Raw genomic sequence first — 7879 nt, 5'->3', positions numbered from 1 at the left:
TCCCTATAAGCTTAAAGGGTCCTGCTCCCTCATCTCTAACTCCAAAGAAAAGAGCCACAGTGTTCAGTGCTTGGCAGATGTTACGAGTGCTGATGTGATGACAGTCATGGCAGTAATAACGAAGAACATGGGAATAATGTAGTCCTGGGTTTCACAGAAACACAGATGGTGGCAAGATTGGGTCACTTACCTATTGTCCTTTTTAAACAAGATTTACTTATTTATTTATTGGGATGGGTGGAGGGGCAAAGGGCGAGAACCCCAAATGGACTCCCCACGGAGTGGGAAGCCAGAGTGGGGCTGAATCTCACGACCTTGAGATCATGACCTAGGCCAAAGCAAAGAGTCAGCCACTTAACCGAATGCACCACCCAGATGCCCCAAGATTGGGTCATTTAAAGATAGGCCACCGGGCCCCTGGGTGGCTCCACTGGTCAAGCGTCTGCCTTTGGCTCAGGTCATGATCCCCGGGTCCTGGGACCGAGCCCCACATCGGGCTTCCTGCTGAGCGGGGGAGTCTGCTTCTCTCTCTCCCTCTACTGCTCCCTCTGCCTGTGCTTTTTTCTCCCTCTCTCTCTCAAATAAATTAATTAAACCAATTAATTAATTAATTAAAGGCTGCCTATGTTGTAGATGTTCCTCAGCGCCTGTAGAAATCCAGAAAAAGAACACAAAAGGTCTAAGATTGGAATAAACCTTCTCATCAGGAGCCTGGAGAGCAGAGCCAGAACATGCTGGGTGTGAGCAGTGGGGTCAGGCCTGCTGGAAGTGACTGGTGGGCCCTGGGGGGGCTGGGATGGCACCAGGCTGACCCGGAGTCAGAGAGAAGCCATGGCCAGAGCAGGGACAGGCCCCTGGGATGAGAGCAGCACAGCCTCAAACTGGAGAACAGTCCCCACAGGGAGAAAAAGCTGGTGGGCGTTGGCCTTTTCAGTGGCGCCTGAACACACCATCAGGAACTATTTTCAAGGTGTTTGCATGACTAGAAAGCATGTCCTGGTCAATGTCATGTTTCAAAGTCTAATGAATCACACAGTTTTGCTGGTGGGGGGCCACTCTGCCATTGTGCTTATGGAGAGCTTGAAATAACCAGTGATCCCACGTTCATGCACTTGCTCTTCAAGCATTTATGGAACACCAACGGTGTGTGTGACACTGTGCTCCATGCAATAGCACGGCCACGGGGAGCTCAAAGCCTATGGGGGCCTACGGTGTGGTCTCAAAGATGGAATCAGAATTTACCAGAGCAACGTGAGCTGCGGAGAAGAGGCACGGGGTTGAAAGTCCACCTTTGAGGAGATGGAAAGATAGGACACAGGTACAAGGGTTTTCCAAGTTCAGATCATACAATTATTCATTTTAAAACATTCGAGATGATCTATAGTTGGCCAATATTTGAAGAAAGGAATTTGGGAGTAAAATACTTTTTTTTTTTTTTTACATGTAAGTTATTATACAATAGTTACCTGCCCATGTTCAGAAAAGTAATTGAAGTGATTTCCAATAGGAATTCCTTGTCTGGGAAAGAGAAGGCTCCGTGATCTGATGTTGTGGCAGAGCTGCTGGCAGTCCACCCGTGGCTACTCACTCTTCCTCCACGTGGCCATTTCCTACTGCCCGAGAGCTTTCAGCCCATGGGAAAGACGGGGGTTAAATTCCCCAAATTTCCCAGGTGGGACCACCTCTGAGATGCTGTTGACATTGTCTCCTGGAGGCTCCCAAGATGACTGAGGCCCAACTGCCCACTACCACATCTTGCTCATTAATGCCCTCCCTATTGGTTCCCTTCCCTGCTCTTTCTCACTTCACCACTCACTTACCAGGACTCCTGGGGAACCCCTCACAAATAAACTCTCTGCATTCAAATCTTTGTCTCAGGGTCTGTTTCAGGTGGAACTCAGCTGCTGTGGATTGAGCTGGGTCTCCCAAAAGGATACGGTGACGGACTGATCTCTGCTCCCCCATCTGCGCTGGTGATCTTTCTTGTCTGGAAATAGGATCTTTACACATGAAATCACATTAGAAAGAAATCACTCTGGATTAGGGCAGGCCCTAAGGACTGGCGCCCCTAGAAGAAGAGAAGGGACAGGGACTCGCACAGGGGGACAGCCCCGTGAAGATGGACACAGAGATGGGAGCGACGCATCCACGTGCCGAGGAATGCCAAACATTGCCAGGAGCCACCCAGAGCTACAAGAAACACATGCAAAGGATTCCCCCTGAGAATTTCCCCCAAGGAACCAATTCTGTCAATACCTAGAGTTTGGTTTTCGTGCCTCAACATCTGTGAGAAAATAAATTTTTATTCCTTTGATACATCCAGTTTGTGACCCTTATTATAGCTTCCCTAGGAAACCAATACACCAACCTATGATAAAATGAATGTTTCATTCTTCTGAATTTTCTGAGTCTGGGGCTCTTTGGTTATATTTAGCATCCCGGGGGGCGGGGCGGGGGGAGACGGTGGTCAGACTGTGATGTCAGGAGAAATCAGGCAGATAGGAATGAAATACAGGGGTAGGGGTACATAGACTCTTCTGGAGTCCTCCTGGGTGATTACACCCAGTGAAAATAAGAATGTGATCCTATTTTACAAACAGAAAGGACTGGAAGTGGCTGATAGTTCTATAACATTTGTAGCTCTCTTCCACACACGCACATAACTAAGCGGGCACAGCTTTTCAACACTAAGGTAAGTTGTCTGCCATCTTTCGATGGATCACAGCTCTAATTAAATATGGTCACAGGAGTCTGTATAACTTTAATCTCACTTATGACAAATTATATATTCCAAACCTTTTGGCTGTGTGTATTTCTATTCCATTTATAGAAAGAGAGAAAGAGAGAAGGAGGGAGGGAGGGAGGGAGGGAGGGAGGGAAGGAAGGAAGGAAGGAAGGAAGGAAGGAAAAAGCAAGCAAGAGGAGAGAAAGAAAGAAAGAAAGAAAGAAAGAAAGAAAGAAAGAAAGACAGTCATTAAGCTCTCTGAAAAGTATCTTAATTTTTTATTAAAACCCAATTCCAGTTTTCAAACCTTCAAATGTTTCTCTCTTCTTTTATCCCCCTTTACTGAGTCAGCTACCTCTTCCCTCACTTGCGTGCCAGCCCTTTTCTGTAAGAAATACATCTCCTTTAAAGTGTTTGACCTTGAGCCTGGAAGGCGGAGGACAGAGGAGAAGCCCCACAGCCCCACAGAGACATTGCAAACCCACTCCTGAGGCCGGGGGAGACGGAGCGGGAGCACTTCCCCGGAGCACTACCACGTTTTGGTACCACCGACCTCTCCTCCTGGCCTCCCATCCATCCCCTAGGCCACAGTCCTCAACCTGGTACCCAGAGCAAAACACTTGGTGGGCCTGTGGCTGCAAGTGGCCACCCCTCTCTCTTTAAAAATATGATGGGGTCTTGCAGACTGGGGTTGCCATGGTAACTCTCCAAGGCCATTCTCCACCAGACAGAGACATCCCAACAGGCAGAGAAGGGCGGTCAAGGAAATCTATCTTGACATGCAGATGGCATTTTAATTTGAGGCAGAGTCAGAAACTCTGCCTGCAGCTTGGGGTGACCCTTGGAGCAGGAGGATGCAAGTGATCGAAGTCATCTGTAATGCCTCTAATCAGACTCCCTAAGGGGGGAGAGCACTGTCTGGAAGCCCTCTTGGGGTGGTGGGGGGGAGGTCTCTCCATAAGAGAGAAGCCCAGCTGAGCCATAGAATCGGTAAGTGCTGTGAAGAGCAGAAGTCAAGGACGCTGATCCCTCCTGGACAAGGAGACCAGCCCAGTCTGGCTCTTTCTCTCTGACTCACTCATCTACTCACTCACTCTCCCCATCTCCCTCCTAGAATCTTCCCACCTTACTGGGTTCTTCCATTCTTGAGGGGATATGCCATATTGGACTGCGGTATTCCCTGGATCGTGGAGTTCAGACCCAGCCATGCTTCCTTGTTGCTTAGCTTCTCTGGACCCCAATTTCTTCACCCGTGAAATGGAGCGAGCGTGATGGAGGACACTGCTCAACAGGACATGGAATGACACCTGTAAATAGCACAGAAAGGGCACAGAGCCCCCAGCAAATGTTGGTTCCTTCTCCTCTTACGTCGTTTCTTCTCCTTGGTAGTCTCTGTGTTAAGAAGAGTGACTATAAATCAGAGATTACACATGTCCCTCTAGTTTAGGGGTGCTTGGTGAAAGCAAATGGGTTTTGCTGTTAATTATCGTTCAGTTGGAGGAGAGACTTTCACAGCATAAACACACAACATCCCAAGAGAGTTGGGAAGGGACAAGCAGAAATATCACCCAACAAAATCTTGCTGTGGCCCCTTCTAGTGAGTCAGGACCACCGAGGGCGGGGGTAGGAGGAAGCACAAGTGTCCCCAGCAGCACAATGTGGATGAACCAGATGCCACTGGACTGTACGCTTAAAAATGCTCAAGATGGCAAATTTCACGTTATGTGTATTTTACCACAGTTTTTTTTTTTTATTTTACCACAGTTTTAAAAAGGTGTGTCACTGTGATTTCCTGATTTTTTTTTAAGTCACATGATTAATTCATTAAGCTAAGAAAAAAAAATCCATTTAGGTTTTTTTGGTTTGTTGTTAATGACCACAGTGGCAGAAAAGAGGCACTGAAAGACTTTGAAAAGCCAGGGAGGGAATGAAAAGTTGTTAACTCCCCAAAATCACAAGCCTTTGAACTAGGATCGTAGGCACACACGATCCTGGTTTGTCTGCAGGCTGCCTTTAAAATACAGTTTTTGGTTTTCTTTCTGAATGCACCCGTATTCCACCCCTGAAGGTAAATTAATCTGCACGAAATGGCAAAGTTATTAAATGAGTGCATCTCTGATGTCAGAGCTGGAAAACATTTGAGGGCTTCTGGCTTCCCCGGCGACCAACCCAGACACCCACCCCAGGGAACACAGCTTCCTTCCCGAAAGAAGGCGGCTTCTCACCTGCCAGAGGGGCTCCTGGTGAGGCCCTAGGAAAATTTGGGGTCATAAAGGTGGCTCGAAGGCTGGTTGTATTACATGACCACTTAAAATGGCAGGTGCAGTCAATTCTTTAATGACTCTTCCGCGGCAGCATTTGGGCTTTTGTTTGCTTCAAATTAAAAATGAAGGTGGGCAGAAGAAAAGCAATTTCAGAGAGACTTTGCTGAACATTTTCCGAGCCTGTGGAGTTTCATTAGCATCGCTACCCCCAGAAAAAAGTATGTCAATCACAGATCCAGGAGTCGAAAGGGGGTAGAGCTTTCCAGAACGGCTGTGGCCCAAGGCATGGGGGGTAGGCACTGGCGTCATGAGGGGGTTCCTGCCGTCCTGGGACCGATGAGACCAGACATTGGAGGCCACTCAGGACAGAAAGGGACAGTGAACCCTGAGCAGGGTGAGCCTGGTGGTCCTGGCCCCCTGGCTGAGGAACAGAGCGCCTCTGGAGGCCCATCTACGACGAGGGCTCTCTGTGCCGGATCCTTGAGAGAGTCCGCATCAACCTCGTACAGTAGGAGTAAAGAGCTTACGGAAGTGAGCCCAGGTGGTAAAGTGTGGGACTAGGAGGGCCCGAGAGCCCTCTCTCCTGCCACCAAACCCCAAGCTCCATTCTGTAACCTGGGAGGAGGTGGTTTTCAGGTCAGGAGGACAGTGTGGGGGCCGAAAGTGCCACCGAAATGCGGTGCTGCTAAAAACAAAACAAAAACATGAAAACCCACCAACACACCAGCGAGACCCCATCGAGGCCACGTTCTTACTGCCCGTGTTGAGTGATTAATGGGGAGCCCTTGAGGATGTCTATGCCACATCTTTAGGGGGTTTCTCCAGCCACAGGGTGGGCGCAGGCTCAAGTGGAAGGATTTCAGGAGAATGTCAATGGTGTGGCATTGAGTTGGCTTCAGGGTTTGGACCTTCTCTGTTTTCCGAGCAGTTAGTTATACTTTTTCTTTTCTGCACCTGCTACCCCTTCGTGGGGGCAGGGGGGGCAGCATAGCGAGCCGGTCACGAGTCTGCCAAGCCCTGCCTCTTCCTAGGTGCGTGACTTGGGGAAAATTACTTACATTCTCTGAGTGTACGCTCCTCTTCTAGAAAACGGGAAAAGTAATATGTGCCTCCTGGGGTTACTGTGAAAGACACAGGAGGAAAAGCCATGTGACACTTGGCAGAGTGTCACACAGGTCTAAGTGACAAATGCCATTTTCACTCTTAGGAATGGATGGGAGCCCCTTGCTCTTTCCACATGGCTTGGGCGGCAGGTGTGCCCAGAATCGAAACTGTGAAGTAAATGGAATTAACCTTTGTTCTCCTTCCAACCCTCCCATTCACACACACACCGCCCCCCCCCCCCCAACCCTGAGCTCTGAAAACACATTCAGGGGCAAAATCTGACCCGAAGTCGAGGGGAGCCTGGCGACAGACGTCATCACAGTGGGCAACTCGTACCCTCTGCTGAGGAAGCTTCATGTGTTTGGCGATGGGAGCCTAAGGTATGGGGCCCAGGTGTTTGGCTGGTGTCTAGTCTAGAAGTTGCTGTGAAGGTATTATTTTTAAGATGCAATTAGTGCTTGTGATCAGCTGCATCTTATTTTTATTGTTAAAACTTTTTTCATTTTAAGTAAACTCCACACCACAAGTGGGGCTCGAACGCAGAACCCAAGACCCAGCGTTGCACGCTCCACCACCTGAGCCAGCCAGGTGCCCCTCAGCTGACTTTAAATAGAGGAGATTCCTCTCAATAATATGGGTGGGCCGCCACAACGAAATACATTAGGCCCAGGGGCCTAAACAACAGAAATTCCTTTCTCACAGTTCTGGAGGCAGGAAACCCAATATCAAAGTGCCAATGGCTTTGGTTTCTCCTGAAACCACTCTCCTTGGCTCACAGATGTGCCCCCCTTCCTGTGGCCATGTGAGGCCATGCGCTTCCTGCCACCCCACCCTCCCCACCCCATAGTTACTTCCTCTTCCTATAAGGACACCAGTCCTGTTGGATTAGAACCCCAACCTGTGATCTCATTTAACCATAATTATGTCTTTAGAGACCCTATTCCCAAATACAGTTAGGACTTAAATGTATGCAACTGGGGAGGATGCAATTCGGTCCACATCAGCCCCATCCAATCCGTTGAAGGCCGTAAGAGCAAATGTTGAGGATTCTCGAAGAAGATGGAATTTTTGCCTCAAGACCATAACACATTTGAAATCCCACCTGAGTTTCTAGCCTTCCGTTCTGCACTGCAGATGTTGGCCCTACCAGCACCTACCACCACGTCAATGTCCCTTAAGTCAAATCTCTCTCCATCATCTATCTATCATCTATCTATCTACCTATCATCTACCTATCATCTATCATCTATCTACTTATCATCTATCATCTATCTATATAAGATCTATCAGGGGATCCTTGGGTGGCTTAGCGGTTTGGTGCCTGCCTTTGGCCCAGGACGTGATTCTGGAGACACAGGATTGAGTCCCAGGTCGGCTCTCTGCATGGAGCCTGCTTCTCCCTCTGCCTATGTCTCTGCCTGTGTGTGTGTGTGTCTTTCATGAATAAATAAATAAAATCTTAATATATATATATATATATATATATATATATATATATATATAACATCTATCATCTATCTACCTACCTATGATCTATCATCTATCATCTATCATCCACCTATCTATCATCTACCTATCTACCTATCATCTCTCTATCATCTACCTATCATCTATCTATCTATCTATCTATCTATCTATCTATCTATCTATCTATCATCTATCTCTATCATCTATCACATATATGTGTGGCATGGAACATATGACAAATAGGGAGCAGTGCCGTGTACCCCTGCCTTCTGGCCTCAGGCTCTCCAGGCCGTGCTGTCCAGCAGCTGAAGGTCCAGCA

At 48.2% G+C, this 7879-nt stretch overlaps 1 long non-coding RNA gene across 2 annotated transcripts; it reads right to left on the bottom strand.

Moving 5' to 3' along the window:
- Window positions 1–2973: 2973 nt before the first annotated feature.
- Window positions 2974–6770, bottom strand: LOC144287572 (uncharacterized). 2 transcript variants are annotated; one of them, XR_013355352.1, is made up of 4 exons: window positions 6377–6770; window positions 6048–6110; window positions 3851–4032; window positions 2974–3110 (listed from the first exon to the last, which is right to left on the bottom strand). It is a non-coding gene; the product is annotated as an uncharacterized LOC144287572 (long non-coding RNA). The 2 variants fall into 2 exon arrangements; XR_013355351.1 differs by having other exon boundaries at window positions 2974–4032.
- Between the last annotated feature and the right edge of the window lie 1109 nt (window positions 6771–7879).

Source organism: Canis aureus, chromosome 17, assembly GCF_053574225.1.
Source record: "Canis aureus isolate CA01 chromosome 17, VMU_Caureus_v.1.0, whole genome shotgun sequence".
NCBI lineage: Eukaryota > Metazoa > Chordata > Mammalia > Carnivora > Canidae > Canis > Canis aureus.
Note: the sequence above shows the minus strand (reverse complement) of the source record. Positions and strands in the feature narration are given on the sequence as shown.